Source organism: Rhinolophus sinicus, linkage group LG03 (assembly GCF_036562045.2).
Source record: "Rhinolophus sinicus isolate RSC01 linkage group LG03, ASM3656204v1, whole genome shotgun sequence".
In the NCBI taxonomy this organism is placed as follows: domain Eukaryota; kingdom Metazoa; phylum Chordata; class Mammalia; order Chiroptera; family Rhinolophidae; genus Rhinolophus; species Rhinolophus sinicus.
In genome coordinates this window covers 15159123-15170937 of record NC_133753.1, presented here as the reverse complement: position 1 = coordinate 15170937, position 11815 = coordinate 15159123, and the positions used below count along the sequence as shown (strand labels likewise).

The window sequence follows — 11815 nt, the reverse complement described above, 5'->3', positions numbered from 1 at the left end:
TCCTTTTCATACTAATACCCCTTTTAATAATTTCTGTTTTATCTGTTTTCATGATGTATCAAACTGAGTTATGTATGCTTCTGTCTCTGGTTTGTCAAGACTTCTTTGAAGGAAGAAGCAATGCCATCTATCTCTGTATTCCTGAGACATATCATGTCATTAGTGTGTTCTCAATGTCACCAAATATGTCTGTCATAGGGAAGGTGCTCAAAAATGTTTGCTGAACAAATCTAGTAAGTGCTCTATAAGTGAGTGAAATGATTCTAACAGAATTTCAATCATTTCAATGATCTGAGTTAAATTTTAAATTGTTTAAAAAATTTAATATTCACTGCATGTTTTGGAGAAAATGAAACACCTTGACTGTTTCACATGCAAGATGTTCTAACAATGTGAAATTTAATGAAATAATATGTTCACAACTTTGAATATCTTTTTTTATGGCATATCCTGTTGTTTGATTTATCTGGAACTTGTTGTCTGGCTTATGAACGCAATATCACATCTGACTCAGCTTTGCTTGATTAAGCCTACCACATAGTTGGCCAGACTGGATGCTATTGATGTAGCTCGTTATCCTTAAACGTTATCCTTAAAGCATTCTTCTCTAGTTTATGGTCCAGAGTAATTGTATACTTGTTTCTTTATTAAAAAAAATTTTTTTTTTCATCTACATGAAAACTAAACAGGGAAGGCCATGGTTATACAAACAATGAAATGAAAGAGTATCATTCTCTTTTATTCTTTCCTTCTCAACAGATTGCCAAAAAGGTAGTGTTCTCTGTTTTTGTATCCTTACATACAACAGACTGTATTTCATTTAAATATACTGAAGGTAGAGGCTTCTGAGTCTTCCACTTGAAGTAACCCTGGGCTTAAACAAGGGAATGGGCACTGAACGAGTGGTTAAAATTAAGTATGTGTACATACAAGTTAATAGCTATACTGCTGGAGTATCTAAAATCAACCTAAAATATCCCGGATCTCTATTCCAAAAAGTTAATTACAGTGCCAGGGCATTTCTTTACTTTTTTTCTTTTTCTTTTCATGGTGGTTTTGATGATTTATCCAATAAAGACAGCTATCTAGATTGCTTTAAATGAATGATTCTTAAAGGCTGCTGACAAATATAGCAAATCTAGAAAGTCTTTAATGTTGAATACACAATACTATTATTACATGTGTTTATACAAATCCCCATGAAAAATTAAGCTTTGGCTCAGAATACCTGGAGGTGTGTGTGTGTGTGTGTGTGTGTGTGATGGCGGCAGAGGATGGAGGGAGTGGTATGAAAAGATACAATGCAAAGATGAATTCTATCTTCTTTCTCTTAGCCAAATGGTTTAGGTTTAACTGCCCTTGTTTTAGTTGGACCGGAATAGAAAAGCAAAGTATTTTAATCTTTTTCAAAACATACAGTCTTATGGAAATTTAAGTCAACAGCTGTTCAACTGTCAAGTCACCAGCTAAATTCAAGTCTGAGCAAAGAAGAAAATCTGTTTAAATGAAAGCTTATTTGAATGAAGGCCATGGGCTTCAGCATTTGTGTTTGGAGGGGAAAAAAGATTGTTACTATAGTAAAGGATCTTTTCCTAGGATGACCTTTCTTTGTTGGAAATGTTGGAAAATCAATATTCAACATGAAATCCAGAAACTGAAGGATGTCAGCTGTAGAATCACCAGAATATTGAGAGAATTGAAAACCACAAACTCATGAACTCAAGGTCAGAGACTTGGCCTAACACAATGCCTAGTATATGGAAGGTGTTCTAGAAAAATGTATGTTGGCAGGGTGAACAAAAGGAACAGTCAAAGAAATCAAGTGATCACCTTTCTTTCTTCCATTTTCTAAAGGCCCTATATGAGTATAATTGCATTCTACTTTAGAAAGATTAATGATAGTTGGCAGGATACATAGCTAAGTGAAAGACAGACAAGTATTTGAATATTTTTTTAACAGTTCAGAAAATTAAGATATGAACTCTTGGTCAAAAGTGAGAATAGCTGTCTCATTATGTTACTGATTAATGGGTTGATCTTTTTCATATATATGATAAAAATATGTGCTCATATGTGTTGCAGTTAAAAAGGTATGATAAGATAATGTGATTTGTTTTCCAAAGTAGGCTGTCTGGCTATAAGGTTTTGGGTCCAATAAATGTAAAGTCCTTGATGAAAACAGTGATTTAAAGACCGGACATTACATTTGTAGATGCAGAAAATCAATCGTGTTAATATACTAAAAACTTATACACTTACAATGATGATTCACACTAAAAAGACTTAGGGAGGACTGATATACAAATGAAATGGCAATGCATTAACTTATAATCTGATAGTTGCTTTAACTGCAGGTCTCTGTGCTCACATACCACCGTGCACAAAGGGATTCTCCATCCTCATTGATCTCTTTTCGTTTAAATTGTTCAATGCATTGTGCATAAGTCTTCATGGTCTTTTATCCTGTACATTCTCTTGAATGTTCTCTACTTGCTTTTAGTGGACACAGCTTTCTATCAATCCTTTACCTCCAAAACTTTCCTAGGGGCTGGGGGGGAGGAAGAAATTAGCAGTTGTTATCCTATGGGCATAAAATCTCAGTTGTACAAGATGAAGTTTTACAGATCTGGTGTACAACATTGTGTTTACAATTAACAGTGTTGCTAGTTAATGATACTGGTCTGCATACTTAAAAATGTGTAAAAGGGTAGGTCTAGTTTTGTATGTGTGTGTTTTTTGTAACCACCACCACCAACACTGCAAATAAATTATTGACAGATTCATTATTAAATATTATTTCACCCTCTATGTATGAGGTTCTTTTCTTCCCAAACTGAATAACATAATATCTAAAAGTTGTGTTCTGCATTTTAAAATAAAATAAGCATTGGTTTTCTATTTACTATTGGTTTTGGCCCTCTAATTGGTTGTATTTACTTTATAGAAACATACAATTTAATGACCATTACCTTCATAGCTCTTCTGGTGTGATGGAGTTTCATTATACCTCTGTGGTTTCCTGCACTATCTCTCAGGTTTATGATCCAAACATCGTTTCTTTCATAGCTGTTTAGTCAAGGAAGAAATTTTCATTATTTCCAGGGAGAGATAGGTGAGGCTTGTATTGTTGATTATGTTTTTATTGTTATTACTATTAGTTGTAGTAAACATTGATTATATGCCCATTGTGCATTAAACTAAATAGGATATTAAAAACTGGCATTCTTTCACAGGAAGCTTCTAGCCTTTAAAAACATGACAAACCCCTCCTCCTAAAAAATGTACAGTACTACTTAAATTTGCTTTATGGAACTATAAAACTTAGACGTGAAGAAAAGTTAGTTGTCAGCGAATCCAAATTTCCCTGGTAGGTTTGAGTTCCTATACAGCATCCCTTTGCTGTAACAGTTCCTGTTCTTTCTCAGGAAGCAAGATCCATTATTAGATAGCTCTAAATGTTATAGAGTCGTTTCTTCTCTTGAGATAAACCCAGAATAAGTTATGGGTGAATTTATCTAAGACAGGGGTATGGTCAAGATAACCCCTGAATGTTAGGGCCATTATTTTGAACACAAGACAGGAATTGTTTTTACTCAGTTCTCCATGTATAGAGGCAAAGAATCAGGTAATAAGATTATCAGTGGATTGTTGGGAGACAATTCAGCATGAGACAGGAGGAAAGTCATCTTCATGGTTGTCATTCTATGGTCTACAGTCGGTGTTTATTTCTTGGTTAGGATGGTAGGGAGGAGAAAACAGGTCCTGCTAAGAGTATTTGTTGTATGTAAACCTCTGAGTCATCACCAAGTTTTTACATAGTGTCCAACTGAGGATATTTTATTTAGAGGATATTTCAGAGTCTCTATGAAACTCTGATTGAAAAGAATCAATGGACATTTATTAGTATGTGGGTTCATAAGAAAATAACTATTTTGTTATCGTATTAGTTTCCTGGGACTGCCATCACAATATATCACAAATTTGGTGGCTTGAATAATAGACATTGATTGTCTCACTGTTGTGGAGGCTAGAAGTCCAAGGTCAAAGTGGTTGGTTTCTTCTCAGGGCTGTGACTGAGAATCTATTCCAAGACTGTCTTCTAGCTTCGCTGGAATCTTTGGCATTCTGTGGTTTGTAGACGAGTTACCAAAAATCTCTGTCTTTATAGTCACATAGTGTTTCCCTGTGTGTTTCTGTGTCCAAATTTCTCCTTTTTGTAAGAACACCAGTAGTATTGGGTTAAGGGTCCGCCATACTCTAGGATGATCTCAACTAACTACATCTGCATCAATTCTATTTCTAAATATGGTCATTTTCTGAGATATTGAAGGGATTAGGACTTCAACATATGAATTTTCAGAAAACAAAATTCAACCCATAACAAGTATATAAGCAATATGTTCAATACTAAAAAAAAATAATTAATTAATTAAAAAACCCTAATCTGTGAGCCATGAGGATCATTGACAACTGAAATAGATGGTAAAGAGCTCCAAATAGACACTTATAAGTAAAATCTCAAATAAATAAAGCTGTATAACTATACAATTAACTGGGTAAATGTCAGGATTAAGCTTTCCTATATAATGATTTTGAATTCTTATATGTAAGAGAGTACTCACCTTGCGGCTTTAAATCTGTGTAGGATCCGCGTGCAACTGAAATAAAGTTTTTTTTTAAGAAACATTACAAAGAGTTAGTAGCTATTATATAAATGAAGAGAAAAATGGTGCAGATAATCCAAAATAATTGATAATCAGACTGTCTTACTGTAATAGAATGGCAAGAGATTTATCTTCTATTGTATAGATTTCTTAGCTTGTTTTTCTATTACAGGAATTTTCCATAGCCAGTACCGAGAGATAGAAAATGTATGGTTATCCTATTTATTTACCATGTCACTTGGCACTTGCTATTTTACCTATGAACCTATAAACTGCAGATGTAGCATTCTCATGTGTAAAGTGGGATGAATAAGTTAATGCATAATGATGGTATGATGATACATACACTTTTCCCAGGAAATATTCCTAGTTCTTTAGTTTTTCAGTTTTTTACCTTCAGATTTTACTCCCAATTTCCTCATTAGGAATGTGGTTAACCGAGACCCCAACACATTCTGGTTTTGAAGAAGGGGTAGAGATTAGTTGTAAAGGTACATTTGCTAAAGAAAATGTGCAAGTTCACTCAACATGGAATATGCGAGATTCAGAAATAAAATTAATAACTTCTCAGATTGATTCTGTGTTTAAATATATTGTAGATGAATATCATGTGCAAAGAAAACAAGTCTTGAAAATCAAACCTAGAAGATTTGCAGCATATTTAAATGTTTGCTTGCATTGACCAGACCACACACCTCCATAAAAATCTTAAAACTCCTAGCACTTAAGATTTCTTTGCAGATTTACGTATTTATGCTAGTGAAATCATTTAATAAGTATCTGTTAATCAAATTTGCTGGGAGTAAAAAATACAAAGTTCTCTATTGCATAATAGCGATAAAAGGAGAAAGAGTGTCTTAAATGCTTTCAAGAAAACTTAAAACATGTTGAGTTCTATTATCAGTAACCATTAGTGCAAAAAATCATTGCAGATCTGGTCACTAAGCCCCGTTGAGATCACTTAGCTTTGTGTCCCAAGAATCTAATGATTATACTTTAGCTCAAATCTATAATATGGGGGGAAATAAGAAATAGACTTATACATTTCTAAAAAAAGAAAATTTCAAAATATTTCCTTTGTAAATGAGAGTGTACATCTTTTGTCTAAAATAAGATTCTCTCTCTCTCCCCACCTCTCTCTCTCTCTCTCTCTCTCTCTCTCTGCATTTTAAATTTGTTAACAGAGCTTTAATACAATCAGTTTCCTTAATGGATTGGTTAGTGTCTTTGCATAATAAAAACTGACATGTTCTTTTGAACAGTTCTACCTGCAGTTTTGTTTTTGTAATTAGGCCTGTGAAAAGGCCATTTGCAAATATCCTTTATGAAATTACATTATTTGCTTTAACTTTCTTTTGTGAATGAGCTGTTATCTTTACCCTAAGCCCATTTCTGAATATCCTGTAATGTCAGACAGCCATCTTCAGATTTTTAAAAGGAAAAAGAAAAAAAATCTTATCTTTCGATTACACACAACTAAGGGAATCATAGTTGTTGAGACCATTCAAAATTAAACACAAACTTTTCAAGTAAGTATGTGACCTATTCATTGGTACTCAACCTAAAAAACATCAGTTTTACTTTTTATTGAGTACATTGCAATATTTCAAGATTCTACATCATATTGATTTATTTACTTATTCATCATCTGTTTTCTTTGTTAAAATATTTTTGGCACAAGTGCAAAATAAAAGATATTTTGTTAAGTTGTGTATGCAAATACAATTACAAGCATGACATCCGGAAGCATTTGGTCATATATTTTCCCTTGGTATTCAGATTTGTTTAAATATTAAACATAGAAGGTGTGAGTCCACAACCTCCTATCTGTAGTTCTCAAGTTCCAAAACTGGGAACACTGGAATTTTTTTCATAATCTCCTTAACAACAAAACCTGAGTTCATGTGACTCAATCTTGTTGTAACACCTGAGGTCATTCCCACTTAGTATGAACAGGCCCATGTTTCACTGCAGAAATGTTAGTGTTTTCATTACTGACCCATTGGAAAGATTTAAGATGAACTCTCCAAAATTCTGAATTCCTAAACAAATCTGGCACCTGGGATTTCCAATGAGAAACTGAGGACCTGTGTTTTCTTTCTTTTTTTCAAGAGGAACTTATACAACTTTATAAAGGTCACAAAGGTATTTATCACAGTGTGATTTTATTTGCGTGTTTGCTTTTTTCTATAGGTATGAAGTTTACATCCCGTTTTGTAGATAGAGAGACCTTTTGGAAGACTGAAATTGTTTATACAAGAAGATTTACAGCATTGCGATTACCTTAGGAGAGAGTTTCCACATGCTCACAGTGGTAAGTCTGAAGGTCTAATTTTGGTAGGACTGGTCTTAATTACTGTTGGTAATGGCTATAGGTGTTGTTATTATGTGGGTTATTGGGATAGTTCATTTGTGACAGGCATATAAATCATTAAATATAAGTGTCTTTATGGCGTGAAAACATAATTCATTCTGCCATGGTGATGCATAGGTAAGGGAGGCAGGGATTCTCTATGGTCATATGAGGTTTCGGCTTCTAAGATTGAAATGTTCTAAGTTAGACAAAGCAGGTCTCCTGAGAGGCAGTTTCATTATAGCTCTGATGTTAGCCACATTTCTCTGATAGACAAAATTCTCATTTTCCTGGTTGCATTCCATTGGTCCTAGCCCTTTGCACTACTCTAAATAATTCACTATTTTAGCTCCGAGGAAAAGGCTCCTTTCATTTCCATTTCCTGCTCTCACATGATTCAATAAAACCTTCAGTTTAAATTTGCTATTCTTTAATATCTTTTAATTTTATTCTTTGGACCTCAGTCTATGATTCATCTACTTTTTAATACCCTGAATTTCCCTTACAAACATGGTCAGGGCTACTTAATGAGAATAATAATACATTTTTACCCAAAAGTGGAAACAAATGCAGCGATTTGTATCTTTCTTGATAACAATTCTAGAATGTTATAGTTTTTTTTTTTTTTTTTTCTGTCAACAGCCAGCTGTTTTCCAATTGCTGCTGAGACAACTAAAATCTAATAAAAATGATGACTATAATAATTAAAAGCCAAAAAATTGCTGGGTATTTTTTCCCCATTTAATAGTTAGAAACACCAAACTGACTTTCTATTCTACAATTAACTAACACTTGACATTTTATTGTTTTCTTTTTTCCTTAACTGATCTTTAAATCACTGGTTTTTATCACTTACATATCCTAATGTATCTTATTTAGAAAACTTCCAACTCAATCTTCTTGTATTGCTGCTATGTTTTTCTCTTACCCTATTTTCATGTATTTTAATGGTATTAAGGGAAATTTATTGAAAATTTATATACCCCATTTTTTATTTTTTATTTTTTTGTATCTTGTGCTGGGTAAATCACTTACAAGATAGGATAGTGAATGTCACATGAGTTCTACTCAGCTTGCTACACTGTGAAGAAAACATATATATAAGCAACTAGAAAGGATACCATGTCCTACAGCAGGGGCGAATATGTGTGGGAGGGGAGGGGTCATGAGATATGAAGAGATAAGTGTAACTAGTGTCAGACTTCCAAATAAAAATTATGACGATGAGGTCACTTTAAATTCACTTGCAAACTGGTTAAAATTAGAGTCAATGCTGGGATATGCAGTGGACTCAAAATGACCACAAGATACTTTCAACTTCTCCAATTAAGAGACGTAGACCATTTTTATGCCCTTGAATCTTGGCTGGACTTGTACCCTGCTTTGGTCAAAAGAATGTGGTAGAAATGAAAATGATGTTCTGGTAGTTCTAATCCTAAAACTCAACAAACTTTGCAATGTCACTTGTAATCATCTTGAAACCCTGAAATGACCAAGTGAAAAACCTGAGTTAGCTATCTGGAGGATAAGAGGCTGTGCTGCAAAAGGGGCCCAGGGGATAATCAGCCACACCATCACACAGAGTCCCAGGTGAGCTGAAAGATGACACTGACCCCATCAGAGACCAGGAGAATTTTCCTGCTGAGGTCAAACTAAATTTCTGACCATGAATCGCGGGCAGCGGATTTCTTTTAGGATGGGTTTGTTAGGCAGTAAAGGGTAACTAATGCGGACGGAAATACACATGGAGACAGACAGGGTAAGGAACATCTCGTCTCACAGAAAAAATACTTTAAAAGTGTGTTTTTAGGATAGTAAAGTGTTGGCACTTTCTATGGAGGTGAACACTAGTCCCACTCTAGTGCCAATTGTACTGTAATCAAATTAAGCTCTTGTTTGCATAGTTTCAAATGGTAGTTTGCATCCAAAATATTCGACCCTGTAATTAAAAATCTTCATTTAAAATGGATTTTTAAAAAGTTAGACATTTAAAAATAATTTGTAACTACGTATGTGTGTGATGGATGTTAACTAGACATATGGTGATCATTTCTCAATGCATACACATAGCAAACCATTATGTTGTGTACTTGAAACTAATATAATGTTTTATGTCAATATGTCACAGTAAAAACATAATAAAAAGTTTCAAATAAACATTTTAAAAGTTCAAAATGTTTATTTGAAACTTTTTTACATTGGAAGAATCATATCAACAAAATGATTAAACTTGCTACTTGAAAAGATCAGATACTGATATGCACATTTTACAATTTTTTTAAGTTTAAATTTTATTTGCATCAGAGTAATATATGTACAAATGCATTTTCACTCCTATTGACTACTGATTTCTACTTCCAAAGCCAATCACTTGTAAGTCTTTTGGCTCTTCTATTTACTTTTATTCTATTTGCTTTTACTTTCTCAAATAGCATACTTATAAATAATACATTTTGATTTTTTCAAATTTAGATATTATTCTTTGATTTCTTACCATGGGTGAAGAGGTTTTAGCATTCACCTATATATACATCAAAACTTCAATCACACATGCTTCCCCTTTCCCCCAATATATTGCTTTGAGTTTAGTTAATATTCAGCATTAAATTAGGATTATGACATAAATATTCTTTTCTTTTTTTTTAAAGATTTTATTGGGGAAGGGGAACAGGACTTTATTGGGGAACAGTGTGTACTTCCAGGACTTTTTTCCAAGTCAAGTTGTTGTCCTTTCAATCTTAGTTGTGGAGGGTGCCATTCAGCTTCAAGTTGTTGTCCTTTCAGTCTTAGTTGTGGAGGGCGCAGCTCAGCTCCAGGTTCAGTTGCCGTTGCTAGTTGCAGGGGGCGCAGCCCACCATCACTTGCAGGACTCGAGGAATCAAACTGGCAACCTTGTGGTTGAGAGGACGTCCTCCAACCAACTGAGCCATCCAGGCACTCAGAGGCAGCTCAGTTCAAGGTGCAGTGTTCAATCTTAGTTTCAGGGGGCGGAGCCCACCATCTCTTGCGGGACTCGAGAAATTGAACTGGCAACCTTGTGGTTGAGAGCCCACTGGCCCATGTGGGAATCGAACCAGCAGCCTTTGGAATTAGGGGCATGGAGCTCAAACAGCCTGAGCCACCAGACATAGATATTCTTTAAACTAAAACCATGTGATGTGTACTTTCTTTCTTGTAATCTTTTTATTTTCTCTAAAGTTTGTAATTGCTTCCATTATTCATTTTTTTCAGTCTTCAATGTCCCTATTAATAATTTATTACCAAATTCCCTGTACTTATAAAATTTGTCACAAAATGATAAAACACATCTGGGAATCACAAAATTCAACTTTCTCTCCTTGTTAGAAAAAAAAAATAAGACTGTTATTTTCCTGTCAATATTGACTTGTTCCTCTCTGGGTCTAATGTACAACTCATATCCTTGACTTAGAACTCCTTAATCACAATGCTGGGAATTTCTTTTATTCTCTGACAGGTTGGAGGTACTGTTTCCTAGATCGCAGGTCTTATTTCTTTCTTGAGTTACTACCTTATTTTGTGTTGAGCCTATCCTACAGTAACTTCATTAGAAAGGATGAATGGAAAGAGAATTGCCTTGATGTAGAAATTGAAAAATTCTCTACACCCTGCAGTCTATGTGAATGGTGATGCCTAAATATGGGCAGTGCGCAGTTTGCACAAATATATTGCTACCTCTGACATCAAAGTAAATATTTGAGACATTGTCCGAATTGTTTTAAACCTATGCTCACATTTGATTGTTATTTATTAGTGGATATAATATTACAAAATAGAAATCATTTTCCCTCAGAATTTTGAAAGCATTGCTTCTAAGTGATGTAGTTTCTGATCTTGATATTTTCTGAGCTGAAAACCTAATTTTATTTTTCTGCAATTATTTAGAAACTTTAATCCCTGATTTTCTAAGATTTCTAGTGATGTAATTTGTCATAGTTCTCCTTTTATTTATTTTGATGAGTGTTTCAATTAGTTCATCTTCAAATATATTTTAATAAATGTGAGAGCTAGTTCTCCTCTCAGTGTTCTCTAAGTCCAGATTTTTCCCATCTCTTCTTTATTATTTACTCACGTATTTATACGAGGTTTAGAATAAGCTTGTCATTTTACAAAAAGAAATTTTTTTGACATCTTCAATTGGATTTGTTAATGTAAGATTTAATAGGGAAATTATATTACTTGAATAATTCTATGCATACCATGGTTTCTCTTAGCATGTGTTTACGCGTTCCTTTGTGTCTTCCAATGACATTATACATTTTTCTTCATATACATTTTTCTGTTTAAATTTATTGCCAGATATTTTATTATTTTTTAGTCTATTGTAGTTTTAATTTTTCTCAGTAAGTGTTGTTGCTCATACCTCATGTCTAATATTTCTACATAATGTTTTTCTATCTACCCACTAAATTATATTATCACATACATTGTTGTATCACGAATTATATATATTCTATTGTCAAAGAACATTTGGTGTTTTCAGTTTGGGTCTGTTATGAAAATTTAGTTTGCATGTTCTGTGTAAAGTTATTACTTGAACAGTTATTTTGAGCAGTTATCTCCTTTTACTTGAGTATGTACCTAAGAGTGGGGTGGGTGAATCAAATAGTAGGCATATGTTTCAATTTAGTAATTAATTCCAAATAGCTTTCCAATACGGCCATACCAATTCCCGCTCCAGTCAATGATGTAATAGATAGAACCCTAGTTGCTCTAGTTGTTTCACATCTTTGCCAATATGTGGTATTATCAGACTTAATTTTAGCCATCTCAGTGGGTG

At 33.8% G+C, this 11815-nt stretch overlaps 1 long non-coding RNA gene across 1 annotated transcript in view; it reads left to right on the top strand.

Annotated features, from left to right (window-relative positions):
* Window positions 1-6855: 6855 nt before the first annotated feature.
* LOC141570517 (uncharacterized) overlaps window positions 6856-11815 on the top strand; it is a 712144-nt gene continuing 707184 nt past the window's right edge. Inside the window, exon 1 of the long non-coding RNA XR_012494572.1 lies at window positions 6856-6978. This is a non-coding gene — a long non-coding RNA (uncharacterized LOC141570517). The remainder of the gene's footprint in view (window positions 6979-11815) is intronic.